This window comes from Bufo bufo, chromosome 1 (genome assembly GCF_905171765.1).
Source record: "Bufo bufo chromosome 1, aBufBuf1.1, whole genome shotgun sequence".
Taxonomy (NCBI): Eukaryota; Metazoa; Chordata; class Amphibia; order Anura; family Bufonidae; genus Bufo; species Bufo bufo.
This window is the reverse complement of record NC_053389.1, coordinates 783,775,255-783,800,651: the sequence shown is the minus strand read 5'-3', so window position 1 is coordinate 783,800,651 and position 25,397 is coordinate 783,775,255. Positions and strand designations below refer to the sequence as shown.

Here is a 25,397-nt window from a genome sequence, read left to right as displayed (position 1 = left end):
TATTGAGACCCTATGATAGATCTCAATACTGGAAAATATTAACGCTAGTGTGAGAGTAGCCTTAGCTAAGACTTGTACTTCCCATGAAGTAACAAATGTAGGACATCCTTTCTTGCATTCTCTTTGTCGAAGGGTGGTGTCCCTCCCTCCAGTTGCTTCTGACTGCATCCCATTGACATGATGGGACCCATCCCATTGACACGATGAATGGTGACACAAATTTTGAATTAGGCCTGGGCTACAAAGAGAGTATGTGTAGCCCTACTGAATGATTTTAGCTGCATCACAAAAGTCTCCATGTAGGCCAGGCCTTCATACCTTCCCAGGAGGAAAAACAAAGAAATGTCACAACACATAGCTCTAAGGAAAGATGCCCCAAAATCGTTATCTCAGATCATTTTAGTAGAGAAAGCCATTTCGTAGTATGCAGCATGGTATACCTCTTGTACACTGTGAGTCAATAGGTGACATATACAACCTTATGGTGTACAGTAGGGTATGTCCAGGCCAGGGGAGGGCTGGCAGCCTTAGTCCTGGGGGCAAATCCAGTCAAGTGGCCCATTTTAGCCCCGCCCATTATTAAAAGCCCCTCCTACATATTATAGGCCACTCCCAACAAACACTGTACAGCTGACATTCTATTGTTGAGGCCTGTCTCTACACATCATACGGAGAGGGGAGGCCTGTCCTGGCTGCACTGCCTGCTTCACATTATACAATAAACAGCAGGCTACAGCCAGGAAGCTCCTCCGCTCTCCTCCCTCCCCAGATCCTGCTCAAGGCCTGTGGTTCCCCCCACCATCTGCCCAGAGCCGTCTTTAATATTGATTGGACCCTGAGCAAAAATTTACTTGGGCCCCCTGGATCCCGCCTTCCCACACCTTAGCAGGCAATCACGCCCTCCACCACAACACACACACAAAAAATCCACACATCTGGTAGAGTACAGTGAATGAGTGTAAATACTTCCAGTTCTGAAGACTCCAGCGGCTCAGGATCAGTGCTCTGGGCAGCTGGGCTCAGGCTGGAAGTGGGCACCGCTCTGCAGGAAGGAGACCAGGGCTCGGCGTACCCTAGTGTTACAGTGAACCCCAGCACCCCACAGTATGCAGTATAGCACCCTATAGTATACAGCAACCCACAGTATGCAGTATAGCACCCTATAGTATACAGCACCCCACACTATACAGTACCCCACAGTATATAGTAGAGCAGTATAGCAGTCCTTAGTATACAGCACCCCACAGTATACAACACCTCACAGTATACAGTAGAGCAGTATAGCACCTCCCCGTATACAGCACCCCACAGTATACAACACCTCACAGTATACAGTAGAGCAGTATAGCACCTCCCCGTATACAGCACCCCAAACTATACACGATACAGCACCCCACACTATACAGTACAGCAGTATAGCACTCCACACTATACAGCACCCACAGTATACAGTATACAGCCCCCCACAGTATACAGTACAGCAGTATAGCACTCCACAATATACAGCACCCACAGTATACAGTATACAGCCCCCCACACTATACAGGCCCCCCACAGTATACAGGACCCCCCACAGTATACAGGCCCCCCCCACAGTATACAGGCCCCCCCCCACAGTATACAGGCCCCCCTACAGTATACAGGCCCCCCACAGTATACAGCCACCTCCCACACAGTATACAGCCCCCCCCCACACACACTATACAGGCCCCCCACACTATACAGGCCCCCCACACTATACAGCCCCCCCACACTATACAGGCCCCCCCACACTATACAGGCCCCCCCACACTATACAGGCCCCCCCACACTATACAGCCCCCCCCCACACAGTAAACAGGCCCCCCACAGTATACAGCCCCACACAGTATACAGCACCCCACTATACAGTAGTTTACAGTATATTAGCATAACAGCCCCTGTCACCTTTTTCTGATGTAATCTTCACAAAAAAAGCTCCACAGTTAAGGCAAACTTCTCCTGCAACACTCCTAATAGGACCTTGATGACCTCATAGCCATGTGACCAGTAATATTGCTAGGTTACTGGTCACATGGTGATGATGTCATCTAAGGTCCTAGATCACAGCTAAGGTCCTAGATCACAGCTGACAGCCTGACACCCGGGCAGTGGCTAGCAGGACTCAAGAGGCAGCTGCCTTGGGCCCCCCAGGAGCAACTGGGCCCGGGGAAGCTGCCCCTTTTGCCCCTTGGTAAAGACGGCCCTGCATCTGCCACCCGCCCGTGGCCTGCTGTCCCCCTTTGCCGTCCTCACCTAGCTCTGAATCCTCCTTCTGCAAATGGCAGGGAGAGGAGCCGGAGCATCTCCTCTCCTACATAGCACCCCATACCTCTTACATCCACTGACGTCACCTTTGTTGTAGACGTTCTCTTTCCTCATCTTCTCCATTCAGACTAGACCGCCATGATGATTTTTCTGCCATCTCCCGTCTCTGCAGAGATTGAGAAACAGACATTAGTTTCCCACATTTCCATCATCTTCACATCTTCTGAACACCCTTTCCTGCCACCCCCAATACTATACTGCAGAAACAGTCCCCCTGGAAAGGCTACTACCACACAGATAGTGCCCCCTTCAACAATTATTGGCACACAGTGCTCTAAAAAATAACTGCGCCCAGACACTAATAGTATAAAGATAATGTCCCCCAAAAATAATTGTGCTAAGCTAATACAATGCCAGGGTGCCCCCAAAGTAACATTGCTCCCCAAAATCCCACCAATAGAAATAGTTCTCTGCCAGAGCACACTTAGTAGTAATAATGCCTCTGTAGTGCCCATACTAGTAATCATGTTCCTCATAGCCCCCCAGTAGTAGTAAAGCTCCCCATAATACCCCCTAGTAGTAATAATTCTCGCTATAATATGACAGTACATGAAATACCCCCGCTTAGTGCCCGCAGTTAAGCTAATGTCCCCATAATGTATGCCAGTATAAAATACCCCTATATAGTGCCCCAGTAAATGCCCTCATAGTGCTCCTCTCCCCCTTCTCCATAGTGTCCCCCATAATATGCCAGTAAAAAAATGCCCCTTCTTAGTGCCCCCAGCAGATGCCCCTATAGTGCTCCTCTTCCCCACAATGTGCCAGTAAAAAATGCCCCTTCTTTGTGCCACCATATGCCCCAATAGTGCTCCACTCCCCCATAGTGCCCCCAAATAATGCCCCATAGTGCCGCTCTCCCCTATAGTGCCTCCCATAATGTGCCAATAAAAAAGGCCCCTTTAGAGCCCCCACTTCCCCATAGTGCCCCCAAATAATGCCCTATAGTGACACCAGATGCCCCATAGTGCCACTCTCCCCTATAGTGCCCCCATAATGTGCCAATAATTACAAAAAGCCCCTTTAGAGCACCCAGATACCCCCATAGTGCTCCTCTCCCCCATGGTGCCCCACATAATGTGCCAGTAAGAAATGCCCCCATAGTGTCAGCTCCTCCCATAGTGCCAGCTCCCCCCATAGTGCCAGCTTCCCCATAGTGCCAGCCCCCCATAGTGCCAGCTCCCCCATAGTGCCAGTCCCCCCCATAGTGCCAGCCCCCCATAGTGCCAGCTCCCCCCATAGTGCCAGCCCCCCAAAAGTGCCAGTTCTCCCCCCAATAGTGCCAGCTCCCCCATAGTGCCAGTTCTCCCCCCATAGTGCCAGCCCCCCCTATTGTGGCAGACCCCCCATAGTAGCAGCTCCCCCCCATAGCCATAGTGCCAGCTCCCCCATAGTTCCAGTTCTCCCCCCATAGTGCCAGCTCCCTCATAGTGCCAGCCCCCCTAATGTGGCAGCCCCCCCATAGTGCCAGCTCCCCCCCATAGCCATAGTGACAGCCCCCCCCATAGTGCCAGCCCCCCCCATAGTGCCAGCCCCCCCAATAGTGCCAGCTCCCCCATAGTGCCAGTTCTCCCCCCCATAGTGCCAGCTCCCCCATAGTGCCAGTTCTCCCCCCCATAGTGCCAGCCCCCCTATTGTGGCAGCCCCCCCATAGTGCCAGCTCCCCCCCTGTCACGGCGGACGTGCACTCAGTATAAAAGACAACACACCAACCAGGCTCTGGATGAGAGACAGGAGAAGGGCCACCTCCTAGTTAATCCCTGACCTCTTTCCCTGCACTGCTCAGCCCACAGGCAGACCTTGAAGGTAGATGTGCTGTGTCCTCCAGCCTGGACTGACAAAACCCTGAACTCCCTGAGATGGTGAAGTGGGGAGATAACAGCACACAGTTCTTGTATCCGCAAAGGCGCAGGAATGTTCGGTATCCTAATCGTGACGCCAATTTATGCAGCACGCCAGACCTGCAGGGTATAGCGACAGTGAGGTCACGGTATGGGCAATCTAGGGTTACTCACTTTTCTGAGGAGAACCCTGGGCAGGCATGCGGCAGTGAAGGGGAGGCAGACACTAGTTCCTCTGGGGCACACTCTGTAGTTAGGGACCAGGCCTGATGTTGTGTGAGGTGCCCTGGGTGTTGGAGGTGTTTTGAGTGCCCTAGGTAAGGTCCCTTTAAGATTTGTGACGCCAGTGCCTGTAACGGTGGCACACCGATTTGTAGGAGTAGTAATAGAGTACACAGTTGGTAAACCAAACGTTGCTTTACTTGGTGGAACAGTCCAACTTTATACAGGCAGTTACAGTTGATAATGATAATGCAGTCCCTTGAACAATACTTCACAAGCAGGTTGTCTTTCAGTATAATGGCAGGTATTAATCATGCAAGATACGTGGAGGGCAAACAGTTAATGCTTTGCAGTGCTATGCTGCTCTATCCCCTTCAGCTATTCTAGCTGGCTGGATCCCAAGCCCCGGATGCCTAATTGCTGGCTTAAATCCTTGGTATATATAATCTTCCTCCAGTATTGGCACTTGCTTTACTTTATAGAACCTCTGCCCATCAGGTTACTTATCTGACTTGTATTATCCTTGCTTGGTGGGGAAGCTGCAGGTTTCTCCCAGGAGGTCCTGTCCTACTACTGGGGTATCTCGACTGAGCTAATCCTAGCCTCAGGAGCTTCAGGTAGACTAAGTGACTCCTCTAGTCCCCTGGAATACACTAACTCTCCCCTGTCTGGGCCTACCTATATATAACCAGGGCTCTCTAGCTCCCTCTAACGCCTGGGAGGCTAAACTGCACCCTGACAGGCCTGACACCCAGATAACACAGGGAAATACACACATGGCAGTAAATGCAATAAACACATTAACCCTTGTGTAGTGCCCACCTTTACCTAGTGGGACACTACATAGTGACAGCTCCCCCCGCAAAGAAAGAAAAAAAAAACACTAATACTTTCCTCCATCAGCAGCGATGCGATGCAGGCCTCTTCCGGCCTGTGTCTCTGCTGTGTGCTGCCCGGCTCAGGTGGCGCGATGATAATGACGTCATCGCGCTGCCTGAGCCAGCCTCTGATAGGCTGCAGGCATTAGTGCCTGCGGCCTATCAGAAGAACAGGGGAGGGACACGCCTCTCCCTCCCCTGCCCCACAGCACAGCCTGTAAGGGACGAATTATACTCTAGAATTCTGGCTTCAAAAAAGTCATAAAATAGGGCTTTTGCAACTTTTTGGGGTTACTAGTGCGCAACTTTTTGCATTTTCACACCACTCACTTTTTGACAAGTGGATGGGAATGTTGGTGTTGTTAGCTATGTTAATTACTGCAACTCCTTAAAAAGTTGCAAAAAAAGTCAACCCCCCCCCTCCCACACTTGGCCAGACCTGTAAAAGGAAGCTTACTTACCTACTTCCCGATGGTGGCTCCCTGCTACTTTCCCTCCGGGCCTGGGCTGCTTTACTGGGCTCCCTCACTGAAACCATCTGGTTTGACTTTGCAGCAGCCAATCACTGTCCACTGGAGACCGCATCCCCTTGCATCATGTGATGTGTGTTATCCAATCAATAGTAATAAAATCCCTATCCCTGGGTATTTCACTTGTTAAAATACAGTGGTATATCTTCAATGAAGGCAGACCACACAACTTCTATGGTGTCTGGGCAGAGAGTCACAGTATTAAACACCTTCTTAGCTCTCCAATGTAAAAACACTGCATTTTCATCCAGCCACCCCTCAGTCCAAGCAGATTCTTACACCTTGCATTTAAGACAATTATAATTGTATAAATTCCTATGTATTGAGCTCCCCCTAGTGGTGGCTGCAGGCAGCCAGCTTTATAATATGTGGGAAGCAGGAGATTTACCAATGTATAGCCTGGTGTCTGAAAAATATAGTGTTCAGTATGAATCCCATATTTTTGAAGCATCAGTTCCACCTTTTCAGACAAAGTTAGATAAAGTCGGTGAGGCCAAGGGTTACTTTTTAATTAAAATTTCTTCTGCTTAATAAAAAAAGATTCTAAATTTGTAAAAAATCTGGGGTGCTGCATTCTGCACTGCCTGGGACTGTTTGATGCACACGCACACAGAAATTGGTGATGGTGGGGGTCCCATACCAAGCATTGCTATGGGGACCCATGAGATCCGTGTATGGCCCTGGTTATAGTATATATATATACATTATATATAATGTTATATGCATATTGAAATACCTTTGCGGCATGATCCATTTTGGGCAGACATCGTTGTGCTATTAAGTGGTATGAGGAGAGCAGGGTCGGACTGGGAACTTAAAGTGGCCCTGGAAAAAAACTTAAAAGTGGCCCCATGTTGCAGGCAGGACCATATTGAAAGAAGGCAACATAATTAGGCAGGGACAACAGAAGTAGGTAGGGTCAACAATATCATAGGGCAGAGCAATATACCTTCCCAGCTGAATTGTTCTGGCCTGCAGGGTTAGAAAATGATTCTAGTTCATTCTGCCAGGGTCAGGGTAATTGTGAAGTGTTTAGTGTGGTTATAGCACCATCTAGCAGTCTTAAATTGTATTACACTTTGTTTGCCTGTTACAATACTACTGCATTGTGGTTGGTGCACTGCATTGTGGGAGTGCAAAGCATCCTGGGAAAGAGAATTCTCCAGTCTCCAGAACACATCAGCAGAGCTATCCTATGCATGTCTCCTTCTCAAACTCCACCTGAGAGATCTACCCTTGTTCAGGCCATATTAAGTCAGTGAAAACGGATCCGTCCCAATTGACTTACATTGTGCGTCTGGACGGATCCATTTGGCTCAGTTTCGTCAGACGGACACCAAAACGCTGCAAGCAGTGTTTTGGTGTCCGCCTCCAAAGCGGAATGGAGACGGAAGGGAGGCAAACTGAAGCATTCTGATGCATTCTGAGCATTATTTTTTTCAAAAGTTTTTTGATTTTTTTCAGTATTGAAAAACAAGAAATACAATGCATATGTGGTATGTTTTTTTCCTACTTCCCACTACAGTGTATGCAACCTTAAATGATGCCATAAGAAATGCAACTTGTCCCACAAAAATCTTCGTACGGTTATGTGACTGGAAATATAAAAAAGTTATGGCTCTAGGAACCCTGCTAGTAAAAAATAAATTAAAAAAAAATGAAAAAGGCCCGGTCCTGAAGGGGTTAACGTTTGACTTCTGTTAGACAAACCTGCATATTCATTCACTCTCCATACCCATTCTACAATGTTCCATTACTGCCAGCCTTCTGGGTCCCATATTGCATGTGTATAACCTAGCATTGCCCATAATGACGAATCAGTGTGTGACATGACATTGTCAGGGGACAACATGATGCCACGTTATAAACACCAGGTAGATCGGGAGGGTATGACCATAATACCATGTAGTTATGTTTGCATTTTAGGCTTACAAAAGCATTTTTAATATGGAAAAAGATGATTTGAAATAATTTGAAATGTGTTTTAATTGTTTTTCAAGATAAAGCAAAGAACAAAAAAAAACAAAAAACAAAAAAACAAAAGTGGCATAAGCCAGGTGCAGCAGAAGAGTGAGAGTGGTCAGCTGTTCCAGGTACAACAGGCGAAAGGGCTACTTTGCAGTTAGATACCCTGAACAGCAAAGAGAACGAGCAATCATGCAGGAGATGAAACCTGATGTAAATTTCTGGAAAATCCAAGACGATTTTACAACTGTGGAGAGAAAAAGTTATAAACAGAGGCAAAATGGAAATGGCGTGATTACGAAGTTAAAGAGAGATGCAAAGTGTGAATGCCATGACCCAGGGTAGCTGCGGCCACAACACAGAGAACTAACCACTATATGATAACAGCGACATTAACGAGCCAGGTAGGAGTCAAACCAACAATCTTCTGATCCGTAGTCAGACGCGTTATCCATTGCGCCACTGGCCCTGCTGTACCGTAAGTGGAAAATTGTGCACCACATTTCTGCCACACTGGAAAACCTCCAGCAAGGTACTATTGCCATAAGTACCTTCCATCTCTTAGGAATCAAATAGGAACCAGTGGGAGACTAAATATTTCCGTAGGATCTGAAATTCATGTGAGGTTTCTATTTTTCTAACAACACATTTTTCAAAGAGGCGAAATTGCTACTTTGCAGATGGCTGCCATCAAAAGCAACCAGAACATGAAGCCATGCAAGAGATAAAACTTGTTATCTATTTCCTAAAAATCCAAGAAGATTTTATACAACAGTGGAGAGGAAAAGTTACAAATAAAAGTAAAAAGGAAATGCCGGGAGCTGGATTTGGAATGGGTTTACTGTGGCCACAATGCAGAGTGCAACTTGCTATACCATCATGGCAACATTCACAATCCATGTTGGAGGACAAACCTACAGTCTTACGAACTGAATTTAGAGGCGTGTTTCGTTGGACCACTGGCCCCTCTGGCATGGAGACGCAAAATCATGCGCCCCATTTCTGAAGCACTGTATACCATCCAACCGGGTACTTTTACCATAAGTGTCTTAAATCTCTTAGGAATCAAAAAGGAACTAGCCAGAGACTACATCTTTCCCGATGATATGCAATTCACGTGAGGTTTCTATTTTTCTCCCAACACACTTTTACATCAGGCGAAAGGGCTACTTTACAGTTAGTACTCTAGAACGAACAATCATGTAGGAGATGAAACCTGATGTAAATTTCTGAAAAATCCAAAACAATTTTACAACTGTGGAGATGAAAAGTTATAAATAGAGGCAAAATAGAACTGGCGTGATTACGATTGGAACCGGGGGTAAGGAAAAGTTAAAGAGAGATTCAAAGTGTAAATGCCGTGACCAAGGGTTGCTGCGGCCACAACACAGAGTACTAACCTCTATACAATCACAGTGACATTCACAAGCCAGGTAGGAGTCAAACCTACAATCTTCTGATCTGTAGTCAGACGCGTTATCCATTGCGCCATTGGCCCTGCTGTACCATAAATGGAAAATTGTGCACCACATTTCTGCAACACTGGAAAACCTCCAGCAAGGTACTATTGCCATAAGTGCCTTCCATCTCTTAGGAATCAAATAGGAACCAGTGGGAGACTAAATATTGCCGTATGATCTGAAATTCATGTGAGGTTTCAATTTTTCTAACAACACATTTTTTCAAGAGGCGAAATCACTACTTTGCAGATGGCTGCCATCAAAAGCAACCAGAACAAGAAGCCATGCAGGAGATGAAACTTGTTGTCTATTTCCTAAAAAATCCAAGAAGATTTTATACAACAGTGGAGAGGAAAAGTTACAAATAAAAGTAAAAATGACATGCCGGGAGCTGGATTTCGAATGGATTTACTGTGGCCACAATGCAGAGTGCAACTTGCTATATCATCATGGCAACATTCACAATTCATGTTGGGGGACAAACCTACAGTCTTCCAAACTGAATTTAGAGGTGTGTTTCGTTGGACCACTGGCCCCTCTGGCATGGAAACGCAAAATCATGCTCCCCATTTCTGAAGCACTGTATACCATCCAACCAGGTACTTTTACCATAAGTGTCTTAAATCTCTTAGGAATAAAAAAGGAACCAGCCAGAGACTACATCTTTCCCGATGATATGCAATTCACGTGAGGTTTCGATTTTTCTCCCAACACACTTTTACATCAGGCGAAAGGGCTACTTTGCAGTTAGGTACTCTGAAAAGCAAAGAGATCGAGCAATCATGCAGGAGATGAAACCTGATGTCAATTTCTGGAAAATCCAAGACGATTTTACAACTGTGGAGATGAAAAGTTATAAACAGAGGCAAAATGGAACTGGCGTGATTACGATTGGAACCGGGGGTAAGGAAAAGTTAAAGAGAGATACAAAGTGTGAATGCTGTGACCCGATTTCGAACCAGAGGTTACTGCGGCCACAACACAGAGTACTAACCACTATACGATCACGGCGACATTCACGAGCCAGGTTGGAGTCAAACCTACAATCTTCTGATCCGTAGTCAGACGTGTGATGCATTGCACCACTGGCCCTGCTGTACCATAAGTGGAAAATTGTCCACCTCATTTCTGCCACACTGGAAAACCTCCAGCAAGGTACAATTGCTATAAGTGCCTTCCATCTCTTAGGAATCAAATAGGAACCAGTGGGAGACTAAATATTTCCGTATGATCTGAAAATCATGTGAGGTTTCTATTTTTCTAACACATTTTTTCAAGAGGCGAAATCGCTACTTTGCTGATGGCTGCCATCAAAAGCAACCAGAACAAGAAGCCATGCAGGAGATGAAACTTGTTGTCTATTTCCTAAAAAATCCAAGTAGATTTTATACAACAATGGAGAGGAACAGTTACAAATAAAAGTTAATAGGAAATGTCTGGAGCTGGATTTCGAATGGGTTTACTTTGGCCACAATGCAGAGTGCAACTTGCTATATCATCATGGCAACATTCACAATCCATGTTGGGGGACAAACCTACAGTCTTCCGAACTGAATTTAGAGGCGTGTTTCGTTGGACCACTGGCCCCTCTGGCATGGAAAAGCAAAATCATCCGCCCCATTTCTGAAGCACTGTATACCATCCAACCGTGTACTTTTACCATAAGTGTTTTAAATCTATTAGGAATTAAAAAGGAACCAGCAAGAGACTACATCTTTCCCGATGATATGCAATTCACGTGAGGTTTCTATTTTTCTCCCAACACACTTTTACATCAGGCGAAAGGGCTACTTTGCAGTTAGGTACTCTGAAAAACAAAGAGAACGAGCAATCATGCAGGAGATGAAACCTGATGTCAATTTTTACAACTGTGGAGAGGAAAAGTTATAAACAGAGGCAAAATGGAACTGGCGTGATTACGATTGGAACCGTTAAAGTTAAAGAGAGATGCAAAGTGCGAATGCCGTGACCCGGGGTTGCTGCAGCCACAACACAGAGTACTAACCACTATACGATAACAGCGACATTAACAAGCCAGGTAGGAGTCGAACCTACAATCTTCCGATCTGTAGTCAGACACGTTATCCATTGCGCCACTGGCCCTGCTGTATAATAAGTGGAAAATTGTGCACCACATTTCTGCCACACTGGAAAACCTCCAGCAAGGTACTACTGCCATAAGTACCTTCCATCTCTTAGGAATCAAATAGGAACCAGTGGGAGACTAAATACACTGCTCCAAAAAATAAAGGGAACACAAAAATAACACATCCTGGATCTGAGTTAATTAAATATTCTTCTGAAATACTTTGTTCTTTACATAGTTGAATGTGCTGACAACAAAATCACACAAAAATAAAAAAATGGTAATTAAATTTTTCAACCCGTGGAGGTCTGGATTTGGAGTCACACTCAAAATTAAAGTGGAAAAACACACTACAGGCTGATCCAACTTTGATGTAATGTCCTTAAAACAAGTCAAAATGAGGCTCAGTAGTGTGTGTGGCCTCCACATGCCTGTATGACCTCCCTACAATGCCTTTGCATGCTCCTGATGAGGTGGCGGACGGTCTCCTGAGGGATCTCCTCCCAGACCTGGACTAAAGCATCTGCCAACTCCTGGACAGTCTGTGGTGCAACGTGACGTTGGTGGATAGAGCGAGACATGATGTCCCAGATGTGCTCAATTGGATTCAGGTCTGGGGAACGGGCGGGCCAGTCCATAGCATCCATGCCTTCATCTTGCAGGAACTGCTGACACACTCCAGCCACATGAGGTCTAGCATTGTCTTGCATTAGGAGGAAACCAGGGCCAACCGCACCAGCATATGGTCTCACAAGGGGTCTGAGGATCTCATCTCGGTACCTAATGGCAGTCAGGCTACCTCTGGCGAGCACATGGAGGGCTGTGCGGCCCTCCAAAGAAATGCCACCCCACACCATTACTGACCCAATGCCAAACCGGTCATGCTGGAGGATGTTGCAGGCAGCAGAACGTTCTCCACGGCGTCTCCAGACTCTGTCACGTCTGTCACATGTGCTCAGTAGGAACCTGCTTTCATCTGTGAAGAGCACAGGGCGCCAGTGGCGAATTTGCCAATCTTGATGTTCTCTGGCAAATGCCAAACGTCCTGCACGGTGTTGGGCTGTAAGCACAACCCCCACCTGTGGACGTCGGGCCCTCATATCACCCTCATGGAGTCTGTTTCTGACCATTTGAGCAGACACATGCACATTTGTGGCCTGCTGGAGGTCATTTTGCAGGGCTCTGGCAGTGCTCCTCCTGTTCCTCCTCGCACAAAGGCGGAGGTAGCGGTCCTGCTGCTGGGTTGTTGCCCTCCTACGGCCTCCTCCTCGTCTCCTGATGTTCTGGCCTGTCTCCTGGTAGCGCCTCCATGCTCTGGACACTACGCTGATAGACACAGCAAACCTTCTTGCCACAGCTCGCATTGATGTGCCATCCTGGATAAGCTGCACTACCGGAGCCACTTGTGTCGGTTGTAGACTCCGTCTCATGCTACCACTAGAGTGAAAGCACCGCCAGCATTCAAAAGTGACCAAAACATCAGCCAGGAAGCATAGGAACTGAGAAGTGGTCTGTGGTTACCACCTGCAGAACCACTCCTTTATTGGGGGTGTCTTGCTAATTGCCTATAATTTCCACCTGTTGTCTATCCCATTTGCACAACAGCATGTGAAATTGATTGTCACTCAGTGTTGCTTCCTAAGTGGACAGTTTGATTTCACAGAAGTGTGATTGACTTGGAGTTACATTGTGTTGTCTAAGTGTTACCTTTATTTTTTTGAGCAGTGTATTTCCGTATGATCTGAAAATCATGTGAGGTTTCTATTTTTCTAACACATTTTTTCAAGAGGCGAAATCGCTACTTTGCAGATGGCTGCCATCAAAAGCAATCAGAACAAGAAGCCATGCAGGAGATGAAACTTGTTGTCGATTTCCTAAAAAATCCAAGAAGATTTTTTACAACAGTGGAGAGGAAAAGTTACAAATAAAAGTAAAAAGGAAATGCAGCGAGCTGGATTTCAAATGGGTTTACTGTGGCCACAATGCAGAGTGCAACTTGCTATACCATAATGGCAACATTCATAATCCATGTTGGGGGACAAACCTACAGTCTTCTGAACTGAATTTAGAGGTGTGTTTCGTTGGACCACTGGCCCCTCTGGCATGGAAACGCAAAATCATGCGCCCCATTTCTGAAGCACTGTATACCATCCAACCCGGGTACTTTTACCATAAGTGTCTTAAATCTCTTTGGAATCAAAAAGGAACCAGCCAGAGACTACATCTTTCCCGACCCAAACTTCGTCCCGAACCCGAACCCCATTGAAGTCAATGGGGACCCAAACTTTTCGGCACTAAAAAGGCTGTAAAACAGCCCAGAAAAGGGCTAGAGGGCTGCAAAAGGCAGCAAAATGTAGTTAAATCCCCTGCAAACAAATGTCGATAGGGAAATGAATTAAAATAGAAATAAAATAAATATAAATTAACCAATATCAATTGGAGAGAGGTCCCATAGCAGAGAATCAGGCTTCATGTCAGCAGAGAATCAGTCTTCATGTCATAGCAGAGAATCAGGCTTCACGTCAGCTAAAACTGGAACAGTCCATTGTCATATATTTAGGCCCCAGCACCCAGACAGAGGCGAGAGGTCCCATAACAGAGAATCAGGCTTCATGTCAGCAGAGAATCAGTCTTCATGTCATAGCAGAGAATTAGGCTTCACGTCAGCCAAAACTGGAACAGTCCATTGTCATATATTTAGGCCCCGGCACCCAGACAGAGGAGAGAGGTCCAATAACAGAAATTCAGGCTTCATGTCAGCAGAGAATCAGTCTTCATGTCATAGCAGAGAATCAGGCTTCACGTCAGCCAAAACTGGAACAGTCCATTGTCATATATTTAGGCCCCGGCACCCAGACAGAGGAGAGAGGTCCCATAACAGAGAATCAGGCTTCATGTCAGCAGAGAATCAGTCTTCATGTCATAGCAGAGAATCAGGCTTCACGTCAGCCAAAACTGGAACAGTCCATTGTCATATATTTAGGCCCCGACACCCAGACAGAGGAGAGAGGTCCCATAAATGAGAATCAGTCTTCATGTCATAGCAGAGAATCAGGCTTCACGTCAGCCAAAACTGGAACAGTCCATTGTCATATATTTAGGCCCCGGCACCCAGACAGAGGAGAGAGATCCCATAACAGAGATTCAGGCTTCATGTCAGCAGAGAATCAGTATTCATGTCATAGCAGAGAATCAGGCTTCACGTCAGCCAAAACTGGAACAGTCCATTGTCATATATTTAGGCCCCGGAACCCAGACAGAGGAGAGAGGTCCCATAACAGAGATTCAGGCTTCATGTCAGCAGAGAATCAGTCTTCATGTCATAGCAGAGAATCAGGCTTCACGTCAGCCAAAACTGGAACAGTCCATTGTCATATATTTAGGCCCCGGCACCCAGACAGAGGAGAGAGGTCCCATAACAGAGAATCAGGCTTCATGTCAGCAGAGAATTAGTCTTCATGTCATAGCAGAGAATCAGGCTTCACGTCAGCCAAAACTGGAACAGTCCATTGTCATATATTTAGGCCCGCCACCCAGACAGAGGAGAGAGGTCCCATAACAAAGATTCAGGCTTCATGTCAGCAGAGAATCAGTCTTCATGTATTAGCAGAGAATCAGGCTTCACGTCAGCCAAAACTGGAACAGTCCATTGTCATATATTTAGGCCCCGGCACCCAGACAGAGGAGAGAGGTCCCATAACAGAGATTCAGGCTTCATGTCAGCAGAGAATAAGTCTTCATGTCATAGCAGAGAATCAGGCTTCACGTCAGCCAAAACTGGAACAGTCTATTGTCAGATATTTAGGCCCCGGCACCCAGTCAGAGGAGAGAGGTACCATAGCAGAGATTCAGGCTTCATGTCATAGCAGAGAATCATGCTTCACGTCACCCAAAACTGGAACAGTCCATTGTCAGATATTTAGGCCCTGGCACCCAGACAGAGGAGAGAGGTCCCATAGCAGAGATTCAGGCTTCATGTCATAGCAGAGAATCATGCTTCACGTCACCCAACACTGGAACAGGCCACTGTCAGATATTTTTAGGCCCCGGCACCCAGACAGAGGAGAGGTTCATTCAACTTTGGGTTGCCCCGCAATATAATGGTAAAATGAAAATAAAAATAGGATTGAATGAGGAAGTGCCCTGGAGTACAATAATATATGGTTAAGGGGAGGTAGTTAATGTCTAATCTGCACAAGGGATGGACAGGTCCTGTGGGATCCATGCCTGGTTCATTTTTATGAACGTCAACTTGTCCAAATTGGCTGTAGACAGACGGCTGCGTTTGTCTGTAATGACGCCCCCTGCCGTGCTGAATACACGTTCAGACAAAACGCTGGCCGCCGGGCAGGCCAGCACCTCCAAGGCATAAAAGGCTAGCTCTGGCCACGTGGACAATTTGGAGGCCCAGAAGTTGAATGGGGCCGAACCATCAGTCAGTACGTGGAGTGGTGTGCACAGGTACTGTTCCACCATGTTAGTGAAATGTTGCCTCCTGCTAACACGTTCCGTATCAGGTGGTGGTGCAGTTAGCTGTGGCGTGTTGACAAAACTTTTCCACATCTCTGCCATGCTAACCCTGCCCTCAGAGGAGCTGGCCATGACACAGCTGCGTTGGCGACCTCTTGCTCCTCCTCTGCCTTCGCCTTGGGCTTCCACTTGTTCCCCTGTGACATTTGGGAATGCTCTCAGTAGCGCGTCTACCAACGTGCGCTTGTACTCGCGCATCTTCCTATCACGCTCCAGTGCAGGAAGTAAGGTGGGCACATTGTCTTTGTACCAGGGATCCAGCAGGGTGGCAACCCAGTAGTCCGCACACTTTAAAATGTGGGCAACTCTGCTGTCGTTGCGCAGGCACTGCAGCATGTAGTCGCTCATGTGTGCCAGGCTGCCCAGAGGTAAGGACAAGCTGTCCTCTGTGGGAGGCGTATCGTCTTGATTTTCCCCCCAGCCACGCTCCAGTGATGGGCCCGAGCTGCGTTGGGTGCCACCCCGCTGTGAACATGCTTCATCCTCATCCTCCTCCACCTCCTCCTCATCCTCGTCCTCCTCGTCCTCCAGTAGTGGGCCCTGTCTGGCCACATTTGTACCTGCTGTTGCAAAAAACCTCCCTCTGTGTCACTTCGAAGAGACTGGCCTGAAAGTGCTAAAAATGACCCCTCTTCCTCCTCCTCCTCCTGGGCCACCTCCTATTCCATCATCGCCCTAAGTGTTTTCTCAAGGAGACATAGAAGTAGTATTGTAACGCTGATAACGGCGTCATCGCCACTGGCCATGTTGGTGGAGTACTCGAAACAGCGCAACAGGGCACACAGGTCTCACATGGAGGCCCAGTCATTGGTGGTGAAGTGGCGCTGTTCCGCAGTGCGACTGACCCGTGCGTGCTGCAGCTGAAACTCCACTATGGCCTGCTGCTGCTCGCACAGTCTGTCTAGCATGTGCAAGGTGGAGTTCCACCTGGTGGGCACGTCGCATATGAGGCGATGAGCGTGAAGGCCGAAGTTACGCTGTAGCGCAGACAGGCGAGCAGCGGCAGGATGAGAACGCCGGAAGCGCGCACAGACGGCCCGCACTTTATGCAGCAGCTCTGACATGTCGGGGTAGTTGTGAATGAACTTCTGCACCACCAAATTCAGCACATGCGCCAGGCAAGGGATGTGCGTCAAACCGGCTAGTCCCAGAGCTGCAACGAGATTTCGCCCATTATCGCACACCACCAGGCCGGGCTTGAGGCTCACCGGCAGCAACCACTCGTTGGTCTGTTGTTCTATACCCCGCCACAACTCCTGTGCGGTGTGGGGCCTGTCCCCCAAACATATGAGTTTCAGAATGGCCTGCTGACGTTTACCCCGGGCTGTGCTGAAGTTGGTGGTGAAGGTGAGTGGCTGACTGGATGAGCAGGTGGGAGAAGAGGAGGAGGAAGCCGAGTAGGAGGAGGAGGCAACAGGAGGCAAAGAATGTTGCCCTGCGATCCTTGGCGGCGGAAGGACGTGCGCCAAACAGCTCTTCGCCTGGGGCCCAGCCGCCACTACATTTACCCAGTGTGCAGTTAGGAAGATATAGCGTCCCTGGCCGTGCTTACTGGTCCACGTATCTGTGGTTAGGTGGACCTTGCCACAGATGGTGTTGCGCAGTGCACACTTGATTTTATCGGATACTTGGTTGTGCAGGGAAGGCACGGCTCTCTTGGAGAAGTAGTGGCGGCTGAGAACAACATACTGTGGGACAGCAAGCGACATGAGCTGTTTGAAGCTGTCTGTGTCCACCAGCCTGAATGACAGCATTTCATAGGCCAGTAGTTTAGAAATGCTGGCATTCAGGGCACGGGATCGAGGGTGGCTAGGTGGGAATTTACGCTTTCTCTCAAATGTTTGTGAGATGGAGAGCTGAACGCTGCTGTGTGACATGGTTGAGATGCTTGGTGACGGAGGTGGTGGTGGTGTTGGTGGAACATCCTCTGTTTGCTGGGTGGCAGGTGCCAACGTTCCTCCAGAGGCGGAGGAAGAGGCCGAGGCGGCAGCAGCAGAAGAGGTAGCAGCGGGATCCTGAGTGAGTTCCTTGTTTTTAAGGTGTTTACTCCACTGCAGTTCATGCTTTGCATGCAGGTGCCTGGTCATGCAGGTTGTGCTAAGGTTCAGAACGTTAATGCCTCGCTTCAGGCTATGATGTCACAGCGTGCAAACCACTCGGGTCTTGTCGTCAGCACATTGTTTGAAGAACTGCCACGCCAGGGAACTCCTTGAAGCTGCCTTTGGGGTGCTGGGTCCCAGATGGCGGTGGCCAATAGCAGACGGACTCTCCTAGCGGCGGGTGTTCTGCTTTTGCCCACTGCTCCCTCTTTTGCTACGCTGTTGGCTCGGTCTCACCACTGCCTCTTCCTCCGAATTCTGAAAGTCAGTGGCATGACCTTCATTCCATGTGGGGTCTATGACCTCATCGTCCCCTGCATCGTCTTCCACCCAGTCTTCCTCCCTGACCTCCTGTTCAGTCTGCACACTGCAGAAAGACGCAGCAGTTGGCACCTGTGTTTCGTCATCATCAGAGACGTGCTGAGGTGGTATTCCCATGTCCTCATCATTAGGAAACATAAGTGGTTGTGCGTTAGTGCATTCTATCTCTTCCACCCCTCGGGAAGGGCTAGGTGGATGCCCTTGGGAAACCCTGCCAGCAGAGTCTTCAAACAGCATAAGAGACTGCTGCATAACTTGAGGCTCAGACAGTTTCCCTGATATGCATGGGGGTGATGTGACAGACTGATGGGCTTGGTTTTCATGCGCCATCTGTGCGCTTTCTGCAGAAGACTGGGTGGGAGATAATGTGAACGTGCTGGATCCACTGTCGGCCACCCAATTGACTAATGCCTGTACCTGCTCAGGCCTTACCATCCTTAGAACGGCATTGGGCCCCACCAAATGTCGCTGTAAATTCTGCTGGCTACTGAGACCTGAGGTAGTTGGTTCACTAGGATGTGTGGCTGTGGCAGAACGGCCACGTCCTCTCCCAGCACCAGAGGGTCCACTAACACCACCACGACCATGTCCGCGTCAGCGTCCCTTACTAGATGTTTTCCTCATTGTTACCGTTCACCACAATAAGAAAAAAATTATTTGGCCCAATGTATTGAATTCAAATTCAGGTCTTTTTTTTACAGGCACCTAACACTATCTGGCTATCTATTTAGGTACCGTATTACACTAATACAGGCACAACAGTAACGACAGATTTAGCTGAATATAAATTGTAGGCCTAGTATTTAGGCGCTGGATGACAGGTATCCCTTTTACGGACAGAATTCAACTTGGAAATGCACGGTAGCGTCTGAAGTTATTGAGGATGACCCTATCCGCACCTTCAATCTAATATACCCTTTTATGGATAGATTTAACCTTGGCCTGATAGTAATTCCCTAAATTTGTGGTTTCTGCTCTAAGTTGGGAATTGTATGTCAACCCAGAACAAAAACTGTGCTTTGGCAGACACTAAATAGATTGACCAGCCACAGCAGTATCAACAGATTTAGCTGAACATAAATTGTAGGCCTAGTATTTAGGCGCTGGATGACCGGTATACGTTTACGGACAGAATTAGACTTGGAGATGCACGGTAGCGTGTGAAGTTATTGAGGATGACACTATCCGCACCTTCAATCTAATATACCCTTTTATGGATAGATTTAAAGTTGGCCTGATACAGCAGAAACCACTGTATTATGGAATTGCTAAGTTGGGAATTGTATTCAACCCATTACAAAAACTGTGCTTTGACGGACACTAAATAAATTGACCAGCCTCAGCAATAAACACAGATCTAGCTGAATATAAGTTTTAGGCCTATTATCTATTAGGCGCTGGGTGACAGGTATACGTTTACGGACATAATTATTTAAACTTGGAAATGCACGGTAGCGTGTGAAGTTATTGAGGATGACACTATCCGCACCTTAAATCTAAAATACCCTTTTATGGATCAATTTAAACTTGGCCTGATACAGCAGAAAAAAAAATATTTAGGGGATTGCTAAGTTGGGAATTGTATTCAAACCAGAACAAAAACTGTGCTTTGGCGGACACTAAATAAATTGACCAGCCTCAGCAATAAACACAGATTTAGCTGAATATAAATTTTAGGCCTATTATTTAGGCGCTGGGTGACAGGTATATACGTTTACGGACAGAATTATTTAAACTTGGAAATGCACGGTAGCGTGTGAAGTTATTGAGGATGACACTATCCGCACCTTAAATCTAATATACCCTTTTATGGATCAATTTAAACTTGGCCTGATACAGCAGAAAAAAAATATTTAGGGGATTGCTAAGTTGGGAATTGTATTCAACCCAGAACAAAAACTGTGCTTTGGCAGACACTAAATAAATTGACCAGCCCCAGCAATAAACACAGATTTAGCTGAATATAAATTTTAGGCCTATTATTTAGGCGCTGGGTGACAGGTATACGTTTACGGACAGAATTATTTAAACTTGGAAATGCACGGTAGCGTGTGAAGTTATTGAGGATGACACTATCCGCACCTTCAATCTAATATACCCTTTTATGGATCAATTTAAACTTGGCCTGATACAGCAGAAAAAAAATATTTAGGGGATTGCTAAATTGGGAATTGTATTCAACCCAGAACAAAAACTGTGCTTCGGCAGACAGCAGACAGTATTACAATTGGCTAGCCACAGCTGAAACACCAGATTTAGGGTACTGCTATTTTGGCCAATTGTATTTTACCCCTCAATAAAATAGCAAGCACAGCCAAGCCCCTGATGTAGGATATAGCAAAAAAATAACCACACTATTGATGGTTAAATGGACTTGGTGGCAGCTTGTGCTGGCGCACCACAAGACACAAAATGGCCGCCGATCACCCAAGAGAAAAGTGACATAAAAACGATCTGGGCAGCCTAAAAACAGTGAGCAATTAAATAGCAGCAGTTCAATGATCCACAGCTGTAGATTGATCACTGAATTAAGTGTTTTTGCAGAGTAAATCACTGCCTAATCTCGCCCTAACAGCAGCTGCAACCTCTCCCTACACTGATCATAGCAGAGTGACATGCGGCGTTACGTGACTCCAGCTTAAATAGAGGCTGGGTCACATGCTGCACTGGCCAATCACATCCATGCCAAAAGTAGGCATGGCTGTGATGGCCTCTTGGGGCAAGTAGTATCACACTTGTTAATTGGCTGCTTTGCAGCCTTTCAAAAAGCGCCAAGAAAGTGCTGAACACCGAACCCAGACTTTTAAGAAAATGTTCTGGTTCGGGTCCGTGTCACGGACACCCAAAAATTCGGTACGAACCCGAACTATACAGTTCGGGTTCGCTCATCCCTACTGAAAAGCAAAGAGATCGAGCAATCATGCAGGAGATGAAACCTGATGTCAATTTCTGGAAAATGCAAGACGATTTTACAACTGTGGAGAGGAAAAGTTATAAACAGAGGCAAAATGGAACTGGCATGATTACGAAGTTAAAGAGACATGCAAAGTGTCAATGCCGTGACCCGGATTTGAACTGGGGTTGCTGCAGCCAGAACACAGAGTACTAACCACTACACGATCACGGTGACATTCACGAGCCAGGTAGGAGTCGAACCTACAATCTTCTGATCCGTAGTCAGACGCGTTATCTGTTGCGCCACTGGCCCTGCTGTACCATAAGTGGAAAATTGTGCACCACATTTCTGCCACACTGGAAAACCTCCAGCAAGGTACTATTGCTATAAGTACCTTCAATCTCTTAGGAATCAAATAGGAACCAGTGGGAGACTAAATATTTCCGTATGATCTGAAAATCATGTGAGGTTTCTATTTTTCTAACAACACATTTTTTCAAGAGGCGAAATCGCTACTTTGCAGATGGCTGCCATCAAAAGCAACCAGAACAAGAAGCCATGCAGGAGATGAAACCTGTTGTCTATTTCCTAAAAAATCCAAGAAGATTTTATACAACAGGGGAGAGGAAAAGTTACCAATAAAAGTAAAAAGGAAATGCCGAGAGCTGGATTTCGAATGGGTTTACTGTGGCCACAATGCAGAGTGCAACTTGCTATACCATCATGGCAACATTTACAATCCATGTTGGAGGACAAACCTACAGTCTTCCGAACTGAATTTAGAGGTGTGTTTCGTTGGACCACTGGCCCCTCTGGCATGGAGACGCAAAATCATGCGCCCCATTTCTGAAGCACTGTATACCATCCAACCGGGTACTTTTACCATAAGTGTCTTAAATCTCTTAGGAATCAAAAAGGAACTAGCCAGAGACTACATCTTTCGCGATCATATGCAATTCACGTGAGGTTTCTATTTTTCTCCCAACACACTTTTACATCAGGCGAAAGGGCTACTTTGCAGTTAGGTACTCTGAAAAGCAAAGAGATCGAGCAATCATGCAGGAGATGAAACCTGATGTCAATTTCTGGAAAATGCAAGACTATTTTACAACTGTGGAGAGGAAAAGTTATAAACAGAGGCAAAATGGAACTGGCGTGATTACGAAGTTAAAGAGAGATGCAAAGTGTGAATGCCGTGACTCGGGGTTGCTGCGGCCACAACACAGAGTACTAACCACTATACGATCACGGCGACATTCACGAGCCAGGTAGGAGTCGAACCTACAATCTTCTGATCCGTAGTCAGACGCGTTATACATTGCGCCACTGGCCCTGCTGTACCATAAGTGGAAAATTGTGCACCACATTTCTGCCACACTGGAAAACCTCCAGCAAGGTACTATTGCTATAAGTACCTTCCATCTCTTAGGAATCAAATAGGAACCAGTGGGAGACTAAATATTTCCGTATGATCTGAAAATCATGTGAGGTTTCTATTTTTCTAACAACACATTTTTTCAAGAGGCGAAATCGCTACTTTGCAGATGGCTGCCATCAAAAGCAACCAGAACAAGAAGCCATGCAGGAGATGAAACCTGTTGTCTATTTCCTAAAAAATCGAAGAAGATTTTATACAACAGGGGAGAGGAAAAGTTACAAATAAAAGTAAAAAGGAAATGCCGGGAGCTGGATTTCGAATGGGTTTACTGTGGCCACAATGCAGAGTGCTACTTGCTATACCATCATGGCAACATTCACAATCCATGTTGGAGGACAAACCTACAGTCTTCCGAACTGAATTTAGAGGTGTGTTTCGTTGGACCACTGGCCCCTCTGGCATGGAGACGCAAAATCATGCGCCCCATTTCTGAAGCACTGTATACCATCCAACCGGGTACTTTTACCATAAGTGTCTTAAATCTCTTAGGAATCAAAAAGGAACTAGCCAGAGACTACATCTTTCGCGATCATATGCAATTCACGTGAGGTTTCTATTTTTCTCCCAACACACTTTTACATCAGGCGAAAGGGCTACTTTGCAGTTAGGTACTCTGAAAAGCAAAGAGATCGAGCAATCATGCAGGAGATGAAACCTGATGTCAATTTCTGGAAAATGCAAGACGATTTTACAACTGTGGAGAGGAAAAGTTATAAACAGAGGCAAAATGGAACTGGCGTGATTACGAAGTTAAAGAGAGATGCAAAGTGTGAATGCCGTGACCCGAATTCGAACCGGGGTTGCTGCGGCCACAACACAGAGTACTAACCACTATACGATCACGGCGACATTCACGAGCCAGGTAGGAGTCGAACCTACAATCTTCTGATCCGTAGTCAGACGCGTTATCCATTGCGCCACTGGCCCTGCTGTACCATAAGTGGAAAATTGTGCACCACATTTCTGCCACACTGGAAAACCTCCAGCAAGGTACTATTGCCATAAGTACCTTCCATCTCTTAGGAATCAAATAGGAACCAGTGGGAGACTAAATATTTCCGTATGATCTGAAAATCATGTGAGGTTTCTATTTTTCTAACAACACATTTTTTCAAGAGGCGAAATCGCTACTTTGCAGATGGCTGCCATCAAAAGCAACCAGAACAAGAAGCCATGCAGGAGATGAAACCTGTTGTCTATTTCCTAAAAAATCCAAGAAGATTTTATACAACAGGGGAGAGGAAAAGTTACAAATAAAAGTAAAAAGGAAATGCCGGGAGCTGGATTTCGAATGGGTTTACTGTGGCCACAATGCAGAGTGCAACTTGCTATACCATCATGGCAACATTCACAATCCATGTTGGAGGACAAACCTACAGTCTTCCGAACTGAATTTAGAGGTGTGTTTCGTTGGACCACTGGCCCCTCTGGCATGGAGACGCAAAATCATGCGCCCCATTTCTGAAGCACTGTATACCATCCAACCGGGTACTTTTACCATGAGTGTCTTAAATCTCTTAGGAATCAAAAAGGAACTAGCCAGAGACTACATCTTTCGCGATCATATGCAATTCACGTGAGGTTTCTATTTTTCTCCCAACACACTTTTACATCAGGCGAAAGGGCTACTTTGCAGTTAGGTACTCTGAAAAGCAAAGAGATCGAGCAATCATGCAGGAGATGAAACCTGATGTCAATTTCTGGAAAATGCAAGACGATTTTACAACTGTGGAGAGGAAAAGTTATAAACAGAGGCAAAATGGAACTGGCGTGATTACGAAGTTAAAGAGAGATGCAAAGTGTGAATGCCGTGACACGGGGTTGCTGCGGCCACAACACAGAGTACTAACCACTATACGATCACGGCGACATTCACAAGCCAGGTAGGAGTCGAACCTACAATCTTCTGATCCGTAGTCAGATGCGTTATCCATTGCACCACTGGCCCTGCTGTACCATAAGTGGAAAATTGTGCACCACATTTCTGCCACACTGGAAAACCTCCAGCAAGGTACTATTGCCATAAGTACCTTCCATCTCTTAGGAATCAAATAGGAACCAGTGGGAGACTAAATATTTCCGTATGATCTGAAAATCATGTGAGGTTTCTATTTTTCTAACAACACATTTTTTCAAGAGGCGAAATCGCTACTTTGCAGATGGCTGCCATCAAAAGCAACCAGAACAAGAAGCCATGCAGGAGATGAAACTTGTTGTCTATTTCCTAAAAAATCCAAGAAGATTTTATACAACAGTGGAGAGGAAAAGTTACAAATAAAAGTAAAAAGGAAATGCCGGGAGCTGGATTTCGAATGGGTTTACTGTGGCCACAATGCAGAGTGCAACATTCACAATCCATGTTGGAGGACAAACCTACAGTCTTCCGAACTGAATTTAGAGGTGTGTTTCGTTGGACCACTGGCCCCTCTGGCATGGAGACGCAAAATCATGCGCCCCATTTCTGAAGCACTGTATACCATCCAACCGGGTACTTTTACCATAAGTGTCTTAAATCTCTTAGGAATCAAAAAGGAACTAGCCAGAGACTACATCTTTCGCGATCATATGCAATTCACGTGAGGTTTCTATTTTTCTCCCAACACACTTTTACATCAGGCGAAAGGGCTACTTTGCAGTTAGGTACTCTGAAAAGCAAAGAGATCGAGCAATCATGCAGGAGATGAAACCTGATGTCAATTTCTGGAAAATGCAAGACGATTTTACAACTGTGGAGAGGAAAAGTTATAAACAGAGGCAAAATGGAACTGGCGTGATTACGAAGTTAAAG

General features: G+C 46.5%; 6 non-coding genes across 6 annotated transcripts; all 6 read right to left on the bottom strand.

Annotated features, from left to right (window-relative positions):
- Positions 1–8,175: 8,175 nt before the first annotated feature.
- TRNAR-ACG lies at positions 8,176–8,248 on the bottom strand. Its single transcript has one exon. It is a non-coding gene; the product is annotated as a tRNA-Arg (tRNA).
- A 3,021-nt stretch (positions 8,249–11,269) lies between these two features.
- Positions 11,270–11,342, bottom strand: TRNAC-ACA. Its single transcript has one exon. It is a non-coding gene; the product is annotated as a tRNA-Cys (tRNA).
- A 10,068-nt stretch (positions 11,343–21,410) lies between these two features.
- On the bottom strand, positions 21,411–21,483 carry TRNAR-ACG. Its single transcript has one exon. It is a non-coding gene; the product is annotated as a tRNA-Arg (tRNA).
- A 948-nt stretch (positions 21,484–22,431) lies between these two features.
- On the bottom strand, positions 22,432–22,504 carry TRNAR-ACG. The gene has a single exon. It is a non-coding gene; the product is annotated as a tRNA-Arg (tRNA).
- Positions 22,505–23,463: 959 nt separating this feature from the next.
- On the bottom strand, positions 23,464–23,536 carry TRNAR-ACG. The gene has a single exon. It is a non-coding gene; the product is annotated as a tRNA-Arg (tRNA).
- A 948-nt stretch (positions 23,537–24,484) lies between these two features.
- Positions 24,485–24,557, bottom strand: TRNAR-ACG. The gene has a single exon. It is a non-coding gene; the product is annotated as a tRNA-Arg (tRNA).
- Positions 24,558–25,397: the final 840 nt, after the last annotated feature.